General features: G+C 44.5%; 1 protein-coding gene across 1 annotated transcript in view; it reads left to right on the forward strand.

Moving 5' to 3' along the window:
* Nucleotides 1-23,198, forward strand: part of LOC121549971 (cadherin-12-like) — a 188,974-nt gene that overhangs the window by 101,707 nt on the left and 64,069 nt on the right. The window lies entirely within an intron of this gene.

Genomic DNA, 23,198 nt, shown 5'->3' on the forward strand with positions numbered 1-23,198 from the left:
GTTTCCCTGAAAGAACCACACTGCAGACCCATGTCCTTTTCGTAGGAATATGAATGGCATGATAGGCGGGCAGTGGCAAAGACTTTTTAAAGAATCATATAGTGCAGTATACTAGATCAAATCATTAAAAAGTCACCAAGGGAAGGTTTAGAAATGACCTTAAGGTGGCCACAATGTACAGTATAAAACAGGGGTGTCAAACTAATGTTGCCTTGGGGGCCACATTGGTTCTTCAAAAATGTTTGAAGGGTGGAACTGAAAATGTGTTATGTGTTGGGTGGAACTGAAAATGTGTTCCTTGCCGTCAAACTAGTCTTCCATCCATAGTTATTTGGGAATTTGTTGTGCTCCCTTACTGTCTAGATTTCATTTCAGTGATTATTAGCGAGCTGGACACAGTCAAGAAACTGTGTGAATCATAAGTACTCACCCGCCTTGTATTTCTTCATACTTTATTGTGTTAAAACGTTGGATTCAAATGGATGTCATTGTTAACGATCTACACGAAATACTATGTAATGTCAAAGTGGAAGAAAAATTATATACACTACCGTCTCACAGGTCCTCAACTGGCAGCCTCATTAAATAGTACCTTCAAAACACCAGTCTCAATGTCAACAGTGAAGAGGCGACTCCGGGATGCTGACCTTCTAGGCAGAGTTGCAAAGAAAAAGCCATATCTCAGAATGGCCAATAAAAAGAAAAGATTAAGATGGGCAGTCTGAGATATGGCTTTTTCTTTGCAACTCTGCCTAGAAGGTCAGCATCCCGGAGTCGCCTCTTTACTGTTGACGTTGATACTGTTTTTTTGCGGGTAATATTTAATGAAGCTGCCAGTTGAGGACCTGTGAGGCGCCTGTTTCTTAAACTAGACACTGTATTTGTGCACCGGGGCCTCTCACTCCTCTTTCTATTCTGGTTAGCAAGTTTGCGCTGTTCTGTGAAGGGAGTAGTACACAGTGTTGTACAAGATCTTCCGTTTCTTGGCAATTTCTCGCATAGAATAGCCTTCATTTCTCAGAACAAGAATAGACTAATGAGTTTCATCAGAAAGTAATATGTTTCTAGCCATTTTGAGCCTGTAATCGAACCCACAATTGCTGATGCTCCAGATACTCAACTAGTCTCAAGGCCAGTTTTATTGCTTCTTTAATCAGCACAACAGTTTTCCGCTGTGCTAACATAATTGTAAAAGGGTTTTCTAATGTTCTATTAACCTTTTAAAATGATAAACTTGGATTAGCAAACACAATGTATCATTGGAACACAGGACTGATGTTTGCTGATAATGGGCCTCTGAACGCCTATGTAGATATTCCATTAAAAATCAGCCGTTTCAGCTACAATAGCCATTTACAACATTAACAATGTCTACACAGTATTTCTGATCAATTTGATGTGATTTTAATGGACAAAAATGTTGCTTTTATTTAGAAAACAAGGACATTTCTAAGTGACCCCAAACTTTTGAATGGTAGTGTATATTTTTTAAAGATGATTAATAACTGCTCTTTCCATTACATAGACTGACCAGGTGAATCCAGGTGAAAGCTATGATACCTTATTGATGTCTCTTGTTAAATCCACTTCAATCAGTGTAGATGAAGGGGAGAAGACAGGTTAAAGAAGGATTTTTAAGCCTTGAGACAATTGAGTATTGAGGATTGTGTATGTGTGCCATTCAGAGGGTGAATGGGCAAGGCACAATATTTAAGTGCCTTGGAACGGGGTATGTTAGTACAGTGAGGGGAAAAAAGTATTTGATCCCCTGCTGATTTTGTACGTTTACCCACTGACAAAGAAATGATCAGTCTATAATTTTAATGGTAGGTTTATTTGAACAGTGAGAGACAGAATAACAACAAAAAAATCCAGAAACAAAATCAGCAGGGGATCAAATACTTTTTTCCCTCACTGTAGGTCCCAGACACACCGGTTTGTGTCAAGAATTGCAACGCTGCTGGATTTTTATGCTCAACAGTTTCCTGTGTGTATCAAGAATGGTCCACCTCCCAAAGGACTTTCAGCCAACTTGACACAACTGTGGGAAGCATTGGAGTCAACATGGGCCAACATGCATGTGGAAGGCTTTTGACACCTTGTAGAGTCCACCTTGTAGAGTCTCAGTATTAGGAAGGTGTTCTTAATGCTACCTTGATCAGATAAGTATCCATCTCCCTGAGTCAATACATGTTAGAAACACCTTTGGCATCGATTATAGCTGTGAGTCTTCTTGGGTAAGTCTCCAAATGCTTTGCACACCTGAATTGTGCAATATTTGCCCATTATTATTTTCAAAATTCTTCAAGCTCTGTCGAAGTGTTGGGGATCATGGCTAGGCAGCTATTTTCAAGTCTTGCCATAATGATCAGGTAGATTTAAGTCAACACAGCAACTCAGGGACATTTACTGTCTTCTTGGTATGCATCTCCAGTGTAGATTTGTCCTTTGTGATGTGTATTATTGTCCTGCTGAAAGGTGAATTCCTCTCCCAGTGTCTGGTGGAAAGCAAACTGAAGCAGGCTTTCCTCTAGGATTTTGCATGTGATTAGCTCCATCCCGTTTCTTTTTATCCTGAAATACTCCCCAGTCTTTGCTGATGTCAAGCATACCCATACCTTGAGTGCAGCCACCACTATTCTTGATAATAGGGAGGCATTTACTCAGTGATGTGTTCTGTTGGATATGCCCAAACATAAGGCTTTGCTTTTAGGCCAAAAAGTGTATTCCTTTGCCATGTTTTTTTGCAGTATTACTTTAGTGCCTTGTTGTACACAGGATGCATGTTTTGGAATATTTTTATTCTGTATATTTTTATTCTTGTTTTCACTCTGTCATTTAGGTCATTATTGTGGAGTCACTACAATGTTGTTGATCCATCCTAATTTTTCTCCCATCACAACCATTAAACTCTGTAGCTGTTTTAAAATCACCAATGACCTCATTGTCATGAGCACTCTCTCTCCCTGGTAGCAACATTAATTGCATTCAATTATCTTCCACTCTGCTCACCTCCCTCTCTCTACTCAGCCTAACTAGCTCCACCTGCCCTGCTCTGCTCTTGTTACCTGGCCAGCTGCACTGCATTTCCCACTCACCATCCTCACCTTGCCTCACTCTGTTCTAATTACTCTGCCAGCTGAACTGCATTTCCCCACTACCTCTCCCAGTATATCAAGCCCTGTTTTTCAGCCAAGCCCTGTCAGATCGTCTTCATACCCGGACCAGTAACCTGCCTGTCTGCGCTCTGACTCCTGTTTGTGATACCGATCCTTTCTTGACTGCCTCCTTGTTCTACTGCCCCGTCTATCCCAACCTGCCTTCTGGACCTCGACTACTCTCCGATCTTCAGCCCCTCCGGTCTCCGACCACCAGAGGAGCGTGCCCAGACGTTTCACCACCCTCAGCCCGATACGCCGCTCCATCACTGGGGAACACACACACTAAGCACTTGGACTGGACACCCCCGGACATTTGGTGACCCCCGGAGCACAGGCACCCACAGGAGGACCCTGAAAGACCCCTGACACCCCTGGGACTCCTCTTCCCGCCTGTAACCTTGAATAAAGAACTCTGAATTTGAACTTGCGCTCTTGGGTCCTCTTCTGTTCGTGACAGAACGATCTGACCATCATGGACCCAGCGCACTCCCTGACCACGATGGAGGAAGAGCCAGAGAGGACTGCCCTACAGCGACTGGAACGCTCTGAGGGAGACATAAATCGGATGGCTGGCGACATCGCTTCCCTTCTCCAGCTATTCAACCAGCAGCAACAACAGTTCCAACTGCAGCAACAACAGCTAGCCCAAGCCCTGCAACTACTCTCAAGCCCGGCTACTCCACCTGCACCCCCTGGTCCTTTTGTTCCTGTACCACCGATACTCCTTCATCCCTCCGCTGGAGGTCCCAATGCTGCAGGCCCGGCAGTGCTGCCACCAGATCCCCACGCTCCTGAACCAAGGATTGGGAACCCGGAACGTTTGATGGCAACCAGAAGCAAGTAAGACCATTCTTGAGCAGCTGCCGAATCCAGTTTGCACTACAGCCCAGGACTTTCTCAACAGAGGGAGCCAAGGTGGGGTATGTCATCACACATCTCACCGGTCGAGCTCGGTTGTGGGGAACGGCGGAATTCGACCGGCAAACCCCAGCCTGTGCCTCCTTCAGTGCCTTTGAGGAGGAGATGTTAAAGGTCTTTGACCTAGGCTCGCCAACAGCCGAAGCGTCACAAGCTCTGCTCACCATCCGTCAGGGCAATCGGACAGTGGCAGACTTCTCCATTGACTTTCGTACCCTGGCCAGTCAAAGCTCGTTTAACCCAGAGGCACTGGTGCAAGCCTTCCTCCATAGCCTGGCGGACTATATCAAGGACGAGCTTGTTTCCCATGACCCGCCCTCAACGCTTGATGCCGCCATTGACCTTGCCGTTCGCATTGACCGCCGTATACAGACCCGGAGGAGGGAGAAGGGCCGTCTCAGTCAACCTGCCATCCGTACTCGGGTCGATACCGCTTCTGTCCAGCCCCTGCCTGTCAAGTCCCATAGCCAACTCAATCAGCCTGAGCCCATGGAGATTGGCCGTGCCTCTCTGACTCCCGAGGAGCGTCGGCGCCGTCTAAGCTCCAACCTTTGCCTCTACTGTGGTGGCGAGAATCACCGTGTCGCTACTTGTCCGGCAAAAGCCGCAGCTCACCAGGTGTAGGGGGAGATCCGGGTGAGCTCAACAAGCCTTCAGTCTCCCTCCATCCGAAAGACCCTGCTTCATCTCCGCCTTCAGCTTTCTGACAAGACTCATACATTGGCCGCCCTTGTGGATTCCGGAGCCGAAGCAAACATCATGGACCCTGAGCTTGCACAGCAACTGGGCGTGAACCATCATCAACTGACACAACCCATTCCTGCACGAGCCCTGGATGGGCATCATCTTGGCACTGTCACTCATATCTCCGCCCCTGTGACAATCCTGCTGTCAGGAAACCACCAGGAGTCCATCCAGTTTCACCTCCTACACTCACCTGGCCAACCACTCATTCTTGGATACCCGTGGCTCCGTCAGCACAACCCCCCACATCGACTGGGAGACAGGAACAGTCCGTGAGTGGGGAAGGAGTTGTCACCAGACCTGTTTAAGGGGGCTACCCTGCCCGTTCACCGGGAAGGATCTAGCGCTACCTCCGACATATCCAATGTTCCGGCCTGTTACCACAGCCTGAAAGAGGTGTTCAACAAATCCAAGGCGACATCTCTACCCCCACACAGACCCTATGACTGCGCGATTGATCTCCTGCCTGGCACAGCACCTCCCAAGGGTCGTCTGTATTCACTGTCAGCCCCGGAAAGAAAGGCCATGGAGGACTACATTAATGACTCTCTTGCCTCCGGGATAATTAGACCGTCGTCTTCCCCCGCAGGAGCGGGATTCTTCTTTGTCGGCAAGAAGGACGGTTCTCTTCGTCCATGCATAGATTACCGGGGTCTGAACGACATCACGGTTAAGAATCGCTACCCACTGCCCTTACTTTCGTCTGCCTTCGAACTGCTGCAGGGAGCCACTGTATTCACTAAGCTGGACCTTCGCAATGCCTACCATCTGGTGCGGATGAGGGAGGGAGACGAATGGAAGACAGCGTTCAACACACCAACCGGCCACTATGAATATCTCGTCATGCCCTTCGGCCTCACCAATGCCCCAGCAGTTTTTCAAGCCCTAGTGAATGATATCCTCAGGGACATGCTAAATACGTTCGTATTTGTGTACCTTGACGATATTTTAATATTCTCAAAGACTCTGTCAGAACACACGCACCACGTCCGGTTGGTCCTGCGCCGCCTGCTGGAGAACTCTCTTTTCGTGAAGGCAGAGAAGTGCGAGTTCCATGCCAAGACCGTTTCATTCCTGGGGTATGTGGTGACCGAGGGCAGCATTCAGATGGATCTCACGAAGGTGTCGGCTGTCACTTCCTGGCCAGTTCCTGAGTCTCGGAAGAAGTTGCAACAGTTCCTGGGCTTTGCCAACTTTTATAGGAGATTCATCAGAAACTATAGCACAGTGGCTGCACCCCTCACGGCGCTAACCAGCACTAAACAACCGTACCAATGGACATCAGCTGCTGATAAGGCCTTCAATATCCTCAAGACATGTTTCACTTCTGCTCCCATCCTCCAGATGCCAGATGCAGCAAGGCAGTTTGTGGTGGAGGTAGATGCTTCGGACGTGGGAGTGGGTGCAGTGCTTTCTCAAAGAGCAGCTGAGGATGGCAAGATGCACCCCTGTGCCTTCTACTCCCGTCGGCTAACCCCTGCCGAATGCAACTACGACATTGGGAACCGCGAGCTGTTGGCTGTCAAGCTCGCCCTTGAAGAATGGCGGCACTGGTTAGAGGGGTCAAAGGAACCATTCGTAGTGTGGACAGACCACAAGAACCTGGAGTATATCCAAACAGCCAGGAGGCTGAACTCCCGTCAACAGCGGTGGTCTCTGTTCTTTACGCGCTTCAATTTCACGCTCTCCTACCGCCCGGGATCTCGCAACATCAAACCTGATGCTCTTTCCCGGATGTTTCAGAAGGACGAGACCACCGCCATGACAGCTCCCATTCTTCCCAGCCACTTGGTCGTAGCGGCCCTCACCTGGGAGATCGAGAAGCAGGTCATGGAGGCTCTTCGGGACCAGCCAGGTCCAAGCACCAGCGCCCCCAACCGTCTGTTTGTTCCAGCAAATCTCAGGTCACCTGTGATTCAGTGGGGGCACGAATCCCGTCTGGCCTGTCATCCCGGCATCACTCGCACCCTTCATCTGGTCCGCCAGCGGTTCTGGTGGCGGGGGATGAGACGGGATGTCCGAGAATTCATCCGAGCTTGTCCCACTTGTAACCGAAACAAGACTCCCAACCAGCCTCCTGCTGGGTTGCTGCAACCCCTACTCATACCCAAGAGGCCCTGGTCCCACGTTTCACTGGACTTTGTTACGGGCCTTCCGCCCTCTGACGGACACACAGTCATCCTTACCATTGTTGACCGCTTTAGTAAGATGACCCACTTCGTGCCCCTTCCCAAACTACCCTCTGCTAAAGAGACCTCCCAGGTGGTCCTGGAACATGTGTTTCGTATCCATGGCCTACCCCAGGATATAGTGTCAGACCGGGGCCCGCAATTCTCAGCAACCTTTTGGAAGGAGTTCTGTCATCTCCTTGGGGCCACCGCCAGCCTATCGTCTGGATTCCACCCGCAGTCAAACGGCCAGACTGAACGCATGAACCAGGAGCTGGAGAAGGCACTGAGGTGTGTGGCTTCCCAAAATCCCCGGGCCTGGGCTCAACACCTGCTCTGGGTGGAATATGCCCATAATTCACTCACCAGTTCCTCCACCGGGCTCTCCCCCTTTCAGTGTGTCTACGGGTATCAACCTCCACTGTTTGCCAGCCAGGAGGCGGATGCCACCTGTCCGTCTGCTCTTGCGTATGCCCGCCGCTGCCGCCGCACTTGGGCCCAGGCTCGCACTGTGCTCCTGAAGTCTGGAACCAGCTACGCCGTCGGTGCCAACCGACGGAGGACCCCAGCACCTACTTACCGGGTTGGTCAGAAGGTCTGGCTGTCTGCCCGGGATCTGCCGCTGCGGGTTTGTATCACGAAAGCTGGCCCCTCGCTTCATTGGTCCTTTTCCTGTGCAGAAAGTCATCAGTCCAACGGCGGTCCGACTTCAGTTGCCCGCTTCCATGCGGGTCCACCCCCACCTTCCACGTCTCCAAGGTCAAGCCGGTCCATGAAAGTCCCCTGGTCCCTGCAGCTCCGGCGCCACCTCCTCCGCGCCTCGTAGATGGCGGTCCTGTCTTCACCGTCCGGCGGCTGCTCCGCTCTAGGCGAAGGGGTAGGGGTCTCCAGTACCTCGTTGATTGGGAGGGATATGGTCCAGAGGAGAGGACCTGGATCCCGGCCAGGAGGATAGTGGACCGGACCCTTATCACTGACTTCCACCGACTACATCCTGATCAGCCTGCAATCCGTAGGGGCCGTCCAAGAGGGGTTCCTAGCCGTCCGGCCCGCCCTGCTCCTGTCTCAGTGCCTGTCCTGTCTCCCGACCGTGACCCTCCAGCTCCTTCTGAGGATGAGGAGATTCACTCGGACCGCTCGGAGGAGTTCTGACCCGCCGCCTGCTCCCCTCCACCCTCCCGGCATGATGTTGTTCTTGGGACTTCTGGGGCCGTCCCTTGGAGGGGGGTCCTGTCATGAGCACTCTCTCTCCCTGGTAGCAACATTAATTGCATTCAATTATCTTCCACTCTGCTCACCTCCCTCTCTCTACTCAGCCTAACTAGCTCCACCTGCCCTGCTCTGCTCTTGTTACCTGGCCAGCTGCACTGCATTTCCCACTCACCATCCTCACCTTGCCTCACTCTGTTCTAATTACTCTGCCAGCTGAACTGCATTTCCCCACTACCTCTCCCAGTATATCAAGCCCTGTTTTTCAGCCAAGCCCTGTCAGATCGTCTTCATACCCGGACCAGTAACCTGCCTGTCTGCGCTCTGACTCCTGTTTGTGATACCGATCCTTTCTTGACTGCCTCCTTGTTCTACTGCCCCGTCTATCCCAACCTGCCTTCTGGACCTCGACTACTCTCCGATCTTCAGCCCCTCCGGTCTCCGACCACCAGAGGAGCGTGCCCAGACGTTTCACCACCCTCAGCCCGATACGCCGCTCCATCACTGGGGAACACACACACTAAGCACTTGGACTGGACACCCCCGGACATTTGGTGACCCCCGGAGCACAGGCACCCACAGGAGGACCCTGAAAGACCCCTGACACCCCTGGGACTCCTCTTCCCGCCTGTAACCTTGAATAAAGAACTCTGAATTTGAACTTGCGCTCTTGGGTCCTCTTCTGTTCGTGACACTCATGGTGACATCCCTGAGAAGTTTCCTTCCTGTCCTGCAGCTCAGTTTAGAAGTACGACTGTATCTGTGTTGTTTCTGGGTGGTTTAATACATCATCCACAACATAATTATTAACTTGACCATGCTTAAAGATACATTCAATGTCTGATGTTTTATTGTTACCCATCTACCAATCACTGCCCTTCTTTATAAGGCCTTTGAAAAGCTCCCTGGTCTTTGTAGTTGAATCTGTGCTTGAAATGGGGGGCAGAGGAAGGGGTAGTCATTGAAAAATCATGTCAACCCCTATTATTTCACACATATTGAGTCCATGTAACATGTAATATGATTTGTTAAGCCACATTTTACTCCTGCCTGCTTGTTTAACAAAGGGGGTGAATACTTATGTAACAACTATAATATAGTTATTAAATTTGTATAACTTTGACATTATGGAGTATTTTGTGTAGAGCAATGACAAAATAAAAAAATCACAATTAAATCTATTTCAATCCCACTTTGTAATGCAACAAAATGTGATAAAATCCAGGGGTGGTGAATATGTATCATACCCACTGCAGGTCCATTATAATTTCTACATAGTTTTGATTTGGTTTTAGTTATTTTAAAGTATATTGACTCTGTCCCCCCCCCCAAACAAGGGCTACAGTTGAAGTCGGAAGTTTATATACACTTTGGTCGGAGTCATTAAAACTAGTTTTTCAAACACTCCACAAATGTCTTGTTAACAAACTATAGTTTTGGCAAGTCAGTTAGGTCATCTACTTTGTGCATGACACAAGTAATTTTTCCAATAATTGTTTACAGACAGATGATTTAACTTATAATTCACTGTATCACAATACCAGTGGGTCAGAAGTTTACATACACTAAGTTGACTGTGCCTTTAAACAGCATGGAAAATTCCAGAAAATTATGTCATGGCTTTAGAAGATTCTGATAGGCTAATTGTAGACCTCCATAAGTCTGGTTCATTCTTGGGAGCAATTTCCAAATGCCTGAAGGTACCACGTTCATCTGTACAAACAATAGTACGCAAGTATAAACACCATGGGACCACGCAGCTCCATGAGATCATACCGCTCAGGAAGGAGACACGTTCTGTCTCCTAGAGATGAACGTACTTTGGTGCGAAAAGTGCAAATCAATCCCAGAACAACAGCAAAGGACCTTGTGAAGATGCTGGAGGAAACAGGTACAAAAGTATCTATATCCACAGTAAAATGAGTCATATATCGACATAAACTGAAAGGCCGCTCTGCAAGGAAGAAGCCACTGCTCCAAAACCGCCATAAAAAAGCCAGACTACGGTTTGCAACTGCACATGGGGACAAAGATCGTACTTTTTGGAGAAATGTCCTCTAGTCTGATGAAACAAAAATACAACTGTTTGGCCATAATGACCATCATTATGTTTGGAGGAAAAAGGGGAATGCTTGCAAGCCGAAGAACACCATCACAAATGTGAAGCACGGGGGTGGCAGCATCATGCTGTGGGGGTGCATTTCTGCAGGAGGGACTGGTGCACTTCACAAAATAGATGGCATCATGAGGAAGGAAAATTATGTGGATATATTGAAGCAACATCTAAAGACATCAGTCAGGAAGTTAAAGCTTGGTCGCAAATGGGTCTTCCAAATGGACAATGACCCCAAGCATACTTCCAAAGTTTGGCAAAATGGCTTAAGGACAACAAAGTCAAGGTATTTGAGTGGCCATCACAAAGCCCTGACCTCAATCCTATAGAAAATGTGTGGGCAGAACTGAAAAAAGCATGTGCGAGCAAGGAGGCCTACAAACCTGACAGTTACAACAGCTCTGTCAGGAGGAATGGGCCAAAATTCACCAACTTATTGTGGGAAGCTTGTGGAAGGCTACCCGAAACGTTTGACCCAAGTTAAAGAATTTAAAGGCAATGCTACCAAATACTATTTGCATGTATGTAAACTTCTGACCCACTGGGAATGTGATGAAAGAAATAAAAGCAGAAATAAATAATTCTCTCTACTATTATTCTGACATTTCACATTCTTAAAATAAAGTGGATCCTAACTGACCTAAGACAGGGAATTTTTACTAGGATTAAATGTCAGGAATTGTGAAAAACTGAGTTTAAATGTATTTGGCTAAGGTGTATGTAAAATTCCGACTTCAACTGTATATATATTATTACTTTTTTCATTCAAACCAACCGCAGGCCTTATGTTTGACAACCCTGATATAGAGGATTGATTACATTGGAATATCGCCATTAATCTGAGGACATTCATTATACGAATATGCCATAGATTTTAGAAAAAATGATCAATACATACGTGAGTACGTGATAGTGTGCAATAGCATTGACAGTATGGTCCGATACGTTTTCTTCTCCACCATATATCGTAAAGGTCTCTCATTTGAATATGAGTCAATAAAAGTGTTTGTTGGAAAGGGCAGCCGTGTTTTTCCAACAACTTGTTTACCCGTGTGGTACTGGGCTGACAGAAACTTGCAATTCTTCATTTTATTGATGGCTCTTCCCTTGCCAGTTCCCTCCAACATTTGGCCACGATTTATGACTGGCGTTCGGTCCGCAATTTAATATTTTAGTAAGAACCTATCATTAGGTCATAATTTTTTTTCAAGAAGACTTGTATGTTGATTGATCACCACATCCCCCAACAACAAAGTGAGATTTTCAATGCCGGACTGTTTGACGTTTAGGCTCTTCATTGTTATGATCCCACACACTGAGTTCCGCATTGCAAACAATGATAATGGTAAGCCTGTAACAGTGGCATGGGTTTACCTGCTTTGCATAAGTGTGTAAAACAATGCATGGGTGAACAGCCTATCCCCCTAACTACTAATATGTTGGCCAGTGGACACTATAGTAAAATAGCTCAATTGGATCAGTTAATGGTTGAGAGCCAATGTTTAATTACTAGCCTAGAATCACAGGGTCGTTAGCTTGCATGTCATGCACCATGCAATATCATGGAGAGGTCTGTTCAATGACCTTCAAGCTAATCAAGGTTGCCACGCATAGAGACACAGCAAAGTAGTTGACAATTATCATGTTGATCTATCCATGAAGCATGCCTAAAGCATTAAATGGATGTCTGGAATAATACAGTACTTTATGGAACCACAGAGGAGAGTGAATTGAGGACACAATTTTGGCTATTCACTCTGCATGTCAGATTGTGTGTGTGTGAGTGCGTGTGCGCACACGTGTGTGCATGCAGCAATTAGATATTTCAATTTCATGATTTGTGATACAGTATATTCTGAATTAGGGAAATATGTTTGAAAGCAGGGATGAAATGTCATAATTAATGTGGATTAGACTCCTAACTGTAATGATGTTCTCATATACTGTATAAACAAAACCACTTTCATCTCATTCCAGTGTTTAGCTCAAAGACTCAATGCCAATATAATTAATGGATGCAGATGTGAAGTAATTTGAACGGATTACTGTACCTATAATAATGTGTCAGGTCTGCCAGTAATTTCGCTGCTCATTACAATGTGTTAAGGAGTTGATGGCATTTACAATTGTATTGTATGTTGATGATGAATATAGCAAGGCTCTGTGAAAGGAGAGGAGCTAAAATGAAAGATAATTATGTAATTCATCAAGCCCTGCAAATATAATACCTTTTCATATATTTTTGTCTACTTTAATAATGGGTTCTGCTTGAATTGGCATTGGAACATATTTCAAAATGGTTAATATTACAATCAGTATCACTTACCGGGCCTGCTCAAGATATTGTATTGGTACCTGAACAAAGATGAATAATGTCACAATGTCTTCGTCCCAAATTCCAACCTATTCCCTGTAGTGTACTATATAGGGAATACTGTGCCATTTGGGATGCATCCCATGACTAAGGATGAGAACATTTATATCGTAAGATATATATTTTTTCTTGTCTTTATTAATGTTTGAGAAAAGGTGTCATGTTTTAGACATTGGCCTCTAACATCAATAATCAAACATGCCATGTAATGTGACAAATGAGAAACATACAAATGCCATGTCATTTCATCAGAAATCCAAATACTGGAGATTAATTTAAACCCAATAACATAATTTCAGTCAAAACCCCACCATGGCCAAAAGAGGTCAGATGGTAATATTGCAAAATAGTCTATATAGACCTGAAATTCCATCCAGGAATATCCCATTTTGAATAGATAACACCCTCTGGAGCCCCACCATGTGCACATATAAAGTCTGTAGGCCTACAGTGTATGTAGATACCCTCTGAGCTCCTCCATTGCAGTATTTAAGCCTCGTTCTCATTGCTCTCAGCTGGAGCCATGTCACATAAGATGTTGCCTCAATATGCATTCCCAACATGAAACTCTTATAATCCCGGTTTCGGGAATCCAATTATAGCATTTTCTACAGAGGTTGGTTACATTTACCAATTGAATCACTGGAATTAATCAATATGACCAATGTGGGAGCAAAGCAGCCGCTGCTGAAAATCCTCCAGGAGAGACCCAGGCAGGCTGCTCACCACACAGACTCCCCATGAACAGAACAGGCCCCACAGAATAGACTGTCTATGTCCCAAATGGCATCCTACTCCCTACAGTATATAGTGCACTACTTTTGACCAGTATAGGGTGCCATTTGGGATTAACTTTATAACAGCATCATCAGTAAAATGATATGCATGTACTGTAGAACACTATTCACACAAGGCATTATTCAAAAGGCCCTTCAAAATCTCCTGTGTGGTTTCATAACTGTATCAGGTAATACTGTATTTTCATGTAAAACAGGACAAAAGGGTTAATGTTAATTAGATGTTTACTGTGCATTTTGTCATGTTATACTGCAGGCATATTCCAGTACATATACTTCTTCATTGCCCTCAGTACCTGACTGTCCATAGTGAGCAATCAAACATAATGGTAAAGTTTGATTTTTAATAAGCTAAAGATGTATTATTCCCCTAACAGACACATATTTGACGATAATGAGACACGAATATAATTATTCTTCTGACAACTTGTTTCTTATTATAGCTGTATAGCGTCAACAAGAGTGGAGCATCTCGCTAATTGCACCTATTATGAAGAAGGCAGTGTGTAGCATCAAGGGGCTAACACCTGTCTAACACCTAACACCTGCAATGCACCAACTTAATAAATGGATAATAATAATATAATAATATGCCATTTAGCAGACGCTTTTATCCAAAGCGACTTACAGTCACGCATGCATACATTTGTTTTGTGTATGGGTGGTCCCGGGGATCGAACCCACTACCTTGGCATTACAAGCGCCGTGCTCTACCAGCTGAGCTACAGAGGACTGGATCATCTCTAGGGAAATAATCTGTTCAAATTAAACAACATTATTATTATCGTAGCTAGTCATGCTGTAAATTCAAAACATGTAACTCATGTATCTGGAGTATGTTAATATATGGCATTTAATTGTGGCGTAGTTCCTCAGGCTGCATCCCAAATGGTACCCTATTGCTTTAATAGTGCACTACTTTGGACCAGGGCCTCTTGTCCAAGGTAGTGCACTATATAGGGAATAGGGTGCCATTTGGGACGCATTTTCATTGTTTGTCTCAGTCAGCCCTCCACAACCCTAAACCTCCATGCTTCAGACAGGAATGCATTGCATCGCTCATATACAGTTGAAGTCGGAAGTTTACATACACTTAGGTTGGAGACATTAAAACTCGTTTTTCAACCACTCCACAAATTTCTTGTTAACAAACTATAGTTTTGGCAAGTCAGTTAGGACATCTACTTTGTGCATGACACAAGTCATTTTTCCAGCAATTGTTTACAGACAGATTATTTCACTTATAATTCACTGTATCACAATTCCAGTGGGTCAGAAGTTTACATACACTAAGTTGACTGTGCCTTTAAACAGCTTGGAAAATTCCAGAAAATGATGTCATGGCTTTAGAAGCTTTTGATAGGCTAATTGATATAATTTGAGTCAATTGGAGATTGACATTCAAGGCCTACCTTCAAACTCAGTGCCTCTTTTCTTGACATCATGGGAAAATCTAAAGAAATCAGCCAAGACCTCAGAAAAAGAATTGTAGACCTCCACAAGTCTGGTTCATCCTTGGGAGCAATTTCCAAACGCCTGAAGGCGTAGTGGTCTAAGGCACTGCATCGCAGTGCTAACTGTGCCACTAGATCCTGGTTCGAATCCAGGCTCTGTCGCAGCCGGCCGCGACCGGGAGACTCATGGGCGGCGCACAATTGGCCCAGCGTCGTCCAGGGTAGGGGAGGGAATGGCCGGCAGGGATGTAGCTCAGTTGATATAGCATGGCGTTTGCAACACCAGGGTTGTGGGTTCGATTCCCACGGGGGGCCAGTATAAAAAAAATATGTATTCACTAACTGTAAGTCGCTCTGGATAAGAGCGTCTGCTAAATGACTAAAATGTAAAATGTAAATGTAATGAAGGTACCACGTTCATCTGTACAAACAATAGTACGCAAGTATAAACACCTTGGGACCACGCAGCCATAATACCGCTCAGGAAGGAAACGCGTTCTGTCTCCTAGAGATGAACGTACTTTGGTGCGAAAAGTGCAAATCAATCCCAGAACAACAGCAAAGGACCTTGTGAAGATGCTGGAGGAAACAGGTACAAAAGTATCTATATCCACAGTAAAATGAGTCCTATATTGACATAACTTGAAAGGCCGTTCGGCAAGGAAGAAGCCACTGCTCCAAAACCGCCATACAAAAGCCAGACTACGGTTTGCAACTGCACATGGGGACAAAGTTCTTACTTTTTGGAGAAATGTCCTCTGGTCTGATGAAACAAAAATAGAACTGTTTGGCCATAATGAACATCGTTATGTTTGGAGGAAAAAGGGGGGTGCTTGCAAGCGGAAGAACACCATCCCAACCGTGAAGCACAGGGGTGGCAGCATCATGCTGTCGGGGTGCTTTGCTGCAGGAGGGACTTGTGCACTTCACAAAATAGATGGCATCATGAGGAAGGAAAATTATGTGGATATATTGAAGCAACATCTCAAGACATCAGTCAGGAAGTTAAAGCTTGGTTGCAAATGGGTCAACCAAATGGACAATGACCCCAACCATACTTCCAAAGTTGTGGCAAAATGGCTTAAGGACAACAAAGTCAAGGTATTGCAGTGGCCATCATAAAGCCCTGACCTCAATCCTATAGAAAATGTCTGGGAAGAACTGAAAAAGCGTGTGCGAGCAAGGAGGCCTACAAACCTGACTCAGTTACACCAGCTCTGTCAGGAGGAATGGACCAAAACTTATTGTGGGACATTTGTGGAAGGCTATCCGAAATGTTTGACCCAAGTTAAACAATTTAAAGGCAATGCTACCAAATGCTAATTGAGTGTATGTAAACTTCTGACCCACTGGGAATGTGATGGAAGAAATAAAAGCTGAAATAAGTAATTCTCTCTACTATCATTCTGACATTTCACATTCTTAAAATAAAGTGGTGATCCTAACTGACCTATAACAGGGAATTTTGACTAGGATTAAAAATCAGGAATTGTGAAAAACTGAGTTTAAGTGTATTTGGCAAAGGTGTATGTAAACTTCCGACTTGTTTTGTTTTGTTAACCAAATCTCTGTATGCCTTTTCTGGATTTACATAATGATATTACAATGTGATCATTTGAATGCAGCATGCATAGGTCTGGGTTTTGTTGATTCATGTGTTAAAACAAATGCACTAAGGCAGAGTCTGTAGAGGGTTTGAGTTCGATAGTTTAACTTATTTTCTTACTGTACAACAAATTGACTAAAATTACATCTCTGCAGTGCTTATAGATGCTTTCATCCTCCAAACCTCTAGTCTGTGGGGCCCTGGTGATTATGTGGCATGTTAAAAAAGTGTACTTGCCTGCCTTCACATTAATTAATTAATTTGTATAATTGATTACCATTGTTAGCCTAATGGAATTTTTAATTAGTATTACTCAATTTTTCACTTCTAATTAACGTGGGGAATGGGCCTATTCCTTTTTAGGGTTTGTATTGAATTTTCATCTTTAATTGTGCAGTTCTGAATCGATTCGCAGGGTCTGATAAAAGAGTGTCACTCCTGGGGTTTCTGTATTGAATAAGATGGGTGGTGCGTTGAATAAACTATAATAAGATATACTTACTCATTCTAAATGTTTCCATCACAATCCAGGCAGCCTCCCCTTCTGTCCTTCCATTGATTTACTTAGGGTATATTATACTGAACAAATAAACGCAACATGCAACAATTTCAAACATTTTACTGAGTTACAGTTCATATAGGGAAAGCAGTCAATTGAAATAAATTAATTGGGCCCTAATCTATGGATTTCACATGACTGGTAATTTACAAAAATGCTAGGGGTGGCGTGGATCAGAAAAACAGTCAGTATCTGGTGTTACCATCATTTGCCTCATGCAGCGCGACACATCTCCTTCGGATAGAGTTGATCAGGCTGTTGATTGTGGCCTGTTGAATGTTGTCCCACTCCTCTTCAATGGCTGTGCGAAGTTGGTGGATATTGGCGGGAACTGGAACACGCTGTCGTACACATCGATCCAGAGCATCCCAAACATGCTCAATAGGTGACATGTCTGGTGAGTATGCAGGCCATGGAAGAACATTTTCAGCTTCCAGGAATTGTGTACAGATCCTTGCGACATGGGGCCATTCATTATCATGATAAAACATGAGGTGATGGCGGTGGATGATCATCATGGTATCTCTGTGCATTTAAATTGCCATCAATAAAATCTAATTGGGATCCTTGTCCTTAGCTTATGCCTGCCCATACCATAACCCCACCACCACCATGGGGCACTCTGTTCATAACATTGACAACAGCAAACCACTCGCCCACACAACACCATACACATGATCTGTGGTTGTGAGGCCAGTTGGACGTACTGCCAAATTCTCTAAAATGACGTTGAAGGTGGCTTATGGTAGAGAAATTAACATTCAATTGTACGCTCCCTCAAAACTTCAAACATCCGTGGCATTGTGTTGTGTGACAAAACTGCACATTTTATAGTGGCCTTTTATTGTCCCCAGCACAAGGTGCACCTGTGTAATGGCCATGCTGTTTAATCAGCTTCTTGATATACCACACTATCAGGTGGATGGATTATCTTGACAAAGAGAAAATGCTCACTAACTGGGATGTACATAAATCTGTGCACAACATTTGAGAGAAATACGCTTTTTGTGCATATGGAACATTTCTGGGATCTTTTATTTCAGCTCATTAAACATGGGACCAACACCTTACATGTTGCATTCATATTTCTGTTCAGTGTATTAACACTACACTGTACAGCAGACTAGGACAAAACCAGGTACAGTGAGAGGGACATGTGCTGAACTTAGCCATTGAAAGGCAGATCTCTTAGATTGGATTGTGTGATTCACAGAAATATATATTTCTCAAAACGCAAGCCTCTGCTTGCATGGAGTTGGACTCTGTACCTCTGTATCTATGTGGTAAAAACACATAATTTTGGTGAGACTTAATGGGGCCATACTTGCGAACATAAGCAAGCATTTAAAGTTAATTACGTTCTCACACACAAAATGAGTATCAGCCAATGAAAAGCATTGATTTACTTTTATTAATTGTTCAGCAGTCTTATGGCTTGGAGGTAGAAGCTGTTTTTGAAAAAAAATGTGGGCTTCCTCTGACATCGCCTAGTACATAGGTCCTGGATGGCAGGAAGCTTGGCCCCAGTGATGTACTGGGGTGTATGCATTACCTTCTGTAGCGCATTACGGTCGGATGCTGATCAGTTGCCATACCAGGTGGTGATGCAACCGGTCAGGATGCTCTCAATGGTGCAGCTGTATAACTTTTTGAGGATCTGGGGACCCATGCCAAATCTTTTCAGTCTCCCGACTTTCTTGGTGTGTTTGGACAATGATAGTTAGTTGGTGATGTGGACACCAAGGAACTTGAAACTCTCGACCCGCTCCACTACAGCCCTGTCGATGTGAATGGAGGCCTGTTCGGCCCTCCTTTTCCTGTAGTCCACGATCATCTTCTTTGTCTTGCTCACGTTGAAGGAAAGGTTGTTGTCCTGGCACCACACTGCCAGGTCTCTGACCTCCTCCCTATAGGCTGTCTCATTGTTTTCGGTGATCAGGCCTACCACTGTTGTGTCGTCAGCAAACTTAATGATGGTGTTGGAGTCGTGGGTGAACAGGGAGTACAGGAGGGGACTAAGCACGCACCCTTGAGGGGCCCCCGTGTTGATGATCAGCGTGGCAGATCTGTTGTTGCCTACCCTTACCACCTGGGGGCGGCCCGTCAGGAAGTCCAGGATCCAGTTGCAGAGGGAGGTGTTTAGTCCCAGGGTCCTTAGCTTAGTGATGAGCTTTGTGGGCACTATGGTGTTGAACACTGAGCTGTAGTCAATGAACAGCATTCTCACGTAAGTGTTCCTTTTGTCTAGGTGGGAAAGGGCAGTGTGGAGTGCGATTGAGATTGTGTAATCTGTGGATCTGTTGGGGCGGTATGCAAATTGGAGTGGGTCTATGGTTTCCGGGATGATGGTGTTGATATGAGCCATGACCAGCCTTTCAAAGCACTTCATGGCTACCGACGTGAGTGCTATGGGGCGGAAGTCATTTAGGCAGGTTACCTTCGCTTTCTTGGGCACAGGGACTATGGTGGTCTGCTTGAAACATGAAGGTATTACAGACTCAGTCAGGGAGAGGTTGAAAATGTCAGTGAAGACACTTGCCAGTTGGTCCGAGCATGCTCTGAGTACACATCCTGGTAATCCGTCTGGCCCTGTGGTCTTGTGAATGTTGACCTGTTTAAAGGTCTTGCTCACATTGGCTACGGAAAGCGTGATCACACAGTCGTCTGGAACAGCTGGTGCTCTCATGCATGCTTCAGTGTTGCTTGCCTCGAAGCGAGCATAAAAGGCATTTAGCCCGTCTGGTAGGCTCGCGTCTTTGGGCAGCTCGTGGCTGGGTTTCCCTTTCCAACAGCGTGTTCTGATTATCAAAACAACTATCACGTGTATTTGACTGACTGCTTAGTCCAGGTAATTGTCACAGATTGTGGCTAGGGTTCGAATTTAACATGAGTTTTAAACCCCCCCCTTGAAATGTTGATTTGCAGGTATTGCATTAGTGTAAATGCTTGACTTGGTCTAAAATAGGTGTCGGTGCTCATTTTGGGTGCCAGTACTGTTTATAAGTAGGTGCAGGAACTGCATAATACTTTTAAGCTTATATTTATTTTATAAGTGGTGCTCAAGTAGTAGTAAATTAGAGGTGCCGGTACTCAGTTCTGGGGAACTCTTGCCCAAGTCAAGCACATTATACTGGCTTGTAAAGAGATGTGTAATTCGTATTGGAATCCTGCCAGAGTTACAATATCAGTTGGAATTTTTATGAACTTGCAACCTGCATTCATTGTGACTGCCAGGGTTAAGACAAGTGTGAGGATACTATCTAACCCATATATAAGGAACAACCATTTCAGTAATGGGTGCAAAAAATCGAACTATATGATTGGAGTAGTTTAGAAAAATGTATGTTATTTATCTTCGTGTAGCATAAGATTGATCAATCAATCACTCAATGTACATGCAACAACACAGGTATTAAAAACTATTTCAATAAAATATGCTGGGTAAAAAGTTCATTTGTTATCATAACTTTAAAAAGTATTTTGAAGCCTTGAGACAATTGAGACATGGATTGTGTATGTGTGCACACCAGTTTGTGTCAAGAACTGCAATGCTGCTGGGTTTTTCATGCTCAACAGTTTCCCGTGTGCATCAAGAAAGTCTATGTGACTTTTCATTTAGTTTTGAGTCAGTACCACATAAACATTTTAAGTAATAATGACATTTCATTGACTTACTAGAAGTATTTGAGAACCCTTTTGGGTTCCATGTTAAACCCTTTCCACAGAGGGTTCTTCTGCTGTCCCCATAGGGTAACCCTTTTTTAACCCTTTTTCTAAGAGTGTAGGGACACTTACAGTGGGGGAAAAAAGTATTTAGTCAGCCACCAATTGTGCAAGTTCTCCCAATTAAAAAGATGAGAGAGGCCTGTAATTTTCATCATAGGTACACGTCAACTATGACAGAAAAATGAGGAAAAAAAAATCTAGAAAATCACATTGTAGGATGTTTAATGAATTTATTTGCAAATTATGGTGGAAAATAAGTATTTGGTCAATAACAAAAGTTTCTCAATACTTTGTTATATACCCTTTGTTGGCAATGACACAGGTCAAACGTTTTCTGTAAGTCTTCACAAGGTTTTCACACACTGTTGCTGGTATTTTGGCCCATTCCTCCATGCAGATCTCCTCTAGAGCAGTGATGTTTTGGGGCTGTCGCTGGGCAACACAGACTTTCAACTCCCTCCAAAGATTTTCTATGGGGTTGAGATCTGGAGACTGGCTAGGCCACTCCAGGACCTTGAAATGCTTCTTACGAAGCCACTCCTTCGTTGCCCGGGCGGTGTGTTTGGGATCATTGTCATGCTGAAAGACCCAGCCACGTTTCATCTTCAATGCCCTTGCTGATGGAAGGAGGTTTTCACTCAAAATCTCACGATACATGGCCCCATTCATTCTTTCCTTTACACGGATCAGTCGTCCTGGTCCCTTTGCAGAAAAACAGCCCCAAAGCATGATGTTTACACCCCCATGCTTCACAGTAGGTTCTTTGGATGCAACACAGCATTCTTTGTCCTCCAAACACGACGAGTTGAGTTTTTACCAAAAAGTTATATTTTGGTTTCATCTGACCATATAACATTCTCCCAATCCTCTTCTAGATCATCCAAATGCACTCTAGCAAACTTCAGACGGGCCTGGACATGTACTGGCTTAAGCAGGGGGACACGTCTGGCACTGCAGGATTTGAGTCCCTGGCGGCGTAGTGTGTTACTGATGGTAGGCTTTGTTACTTTGGTCCCAGCTCTCTGCAGGTCATCCACTAGGTCCCCCCGTGTGGTTCTGGGATTTTTGCTCACCGTTCTTGTGATCATTTTGACCCCACGGGGTGAGATCTTTCGTGGAGCCCCAGATCGAGGGAGATTATCAGTGGTCTTGTATGTCTTCTATTTCCTAATAATTGCTACCACAGTTGATTTCTTCAAACCAAGCTGCTTACCTATTGCAGATTCAGTCTTCCCAGCCTGGTGCAGGTCTACAATTTTGTTTCTGGTGTCCTTTGACAGCTCTTTGGTCTTGGCCATAGTGGAGTTTGGAGTGTGACTGTTTGAGGTTGTGGACAGGTGTCTTTTATACTGATAACAAGTTCAAACAGGTGCCATTAATACAGGTAACGAGTGGAGGACAGAGGAGCCTCTTAAAGAAAAAGTTACAGGTCTGTGAGAGACAGAAATCTTGCTTGTTTGTAGGTGACCAAATACTTATTTTCCACCATAATTTGCAAATAAATTCATTAAAAATCCTACAATGTGATTTTCTGGATTTTTTTTTCTCAATTTGTCTGTCATAGTTGACGTGTACCTATGATGAAAATTACAGGCCTCTCTCATCTTTTTAAGTGGGAGAACTTGCACAATTGGTGGCTGACTAAATACTTTTTTCCCACACTGTATATATATATATATATATATATATATATATATATATATATATATATATATATATATATAACCCTGTAACTAACAGGGTTCTACCATGGTGACGGTCACAATACTTTACAGTAGCTGAATATTAGAAACAACACACTCGAATCTGTTAGTCTGATGTCCTGTACAGGGAAGAAACGCTTCCATGTCAACAGGTGTAACGCCTGTAGCCAAAGAAATGCCTTCTTATAGGGTGCTAGTGTGTGTCCCAAATGGCGCCCATTTCTCTTTATGTAGTTAATAATAGGGTGCAATTTGGAACGCAGAAATATAAATTGTAGAAAGTGGAACTGCACTGTGAAGTGGAGAAAGAACTGGGTCAAGCCAGTACATATGCCCCCAGGCTGACAGACAAAGTCAGATTTTGTAAAGGTGTTAAAAAAAAAAACAGACACATGCTAAAACAGTTCAGTGAGAGCATTGTTACACTCAAGGTTGAAGTAACTTTAGATGAAGTTAACGCAACACGAAATCCGTATTCAAAAAAAATAAAATAGTATTTGTCACATACATGTGTTTAGCAGAAGTTATTGCGGGTGTAGTGAAATGCTTGTATTGGACTTGATTTAACATTTTAAGGCAGCAGGGATTTTTTAAAAGGTGTTTTAGCAAAGTACTTAATGAACTCTTTACAATAAATAGGTGGCCAATCTCTTCCATGCCCACAGA

The sequence above is a fragment of the Coregonus clupeaformis genome, chromosome 34 (assembly GCF_020615455.1).
Source record: "Coregonus clupeaformis isolate EN_2021a chromosome 34, ASM2061545v1, whole genome shotgun sequence".
NCBI classification, from domain to species: Eukaryota; Metazoa; Chordata; class Actinopteri; order Salmoniformes; family Salmonidae; genus Coregonus; species Coregonus clupeaformis.